This window comes from Phytophthora parasitica (assembly GCF_000247585.1).
Source record: "Phytophthora parasitica INRA-310 unplaced genomic scaffold supercont2.2, whole genome shotgun sequence".
NCBI classification, from domain to species: Eukaryota; Oomycota; class Peronosporomycetes; order Peronosporales; family Peronosporaceae; genus Phytophthora; species Phytophthora nicotianae.
The window spans coordinates 72,519-73,383 of NW_008648988.1; positions in this window are offsets into that span (position 1 = coordinate 72,519).

An 865-nucleotide genomic window follows, 5' to 3' on the forward strand; every position below is an offset into this window, starting at 1 on the left:
AGAAATAATACATGTCAAACGTTGCAAATGATATGGCTTTGGTGGGCACCGTACAATTGTATCTTGGCTTCACCTGGTAAGTCAAACCTGTTAGTTACCTCGGTTGGTAAGTGTTGTGCCGAATTATTTACGCTCCTTACGTGTAATAGCCTGTATGGCGCAAGGTTGACATGCGAGCCAACTCCAAAGCAGCGATGAAACTGATACCCGAATACCAACCTGTGACGAGCACAATTTTGTCCTTTTGCGAAGGAATGTGTGTTACTTTCCAGTTCCTGAGACCTTCGGGCTTGGTGGTCGTACTTTTGCTGAATGTTCCGCCCATAGCTCTCCGTAGCAAGATGAGGAGGAAAAATGAATAAGTATCGGATCAGGAGAATCTGGTTGGGACGCGGCCTATGATAAAGGAATATGAGCAACCAACGCATACGTTCCTCTACCGAATTGGAGAAACAGTAAGTTTTTTTTTCTGCTTGATCGGTGCTCATACAATTGAGGACATGGTAGCGCAAATCTATTGCTTCAAACGTTGAGGACAAACAAATAAGGACTGACGGGTTGTAACTTACGTTCAGAATAGTCTAACACAAAATCGATGTTTTGCCATATCAACTGCAATGCTTACAGACTCGAGTAAGAAAAACAACGGTATTATTTTTCTACAATAACAACAGCAATACTCATTAGCACCGATAAGGAGTTGAACTCCCGGTATCCCGCTCATGATAAACACCACACAGAAGTTCGCTTCAGACGTAGCCAGCTACTCAGAGCGTAGGCTGCGGTACGTTTTGGGAGATGTTCCAGTCGCATCCGTACCAGTAGCTCCGGTTCCAGTACTTGTAGTGCCGGCAGAGGTACCGGC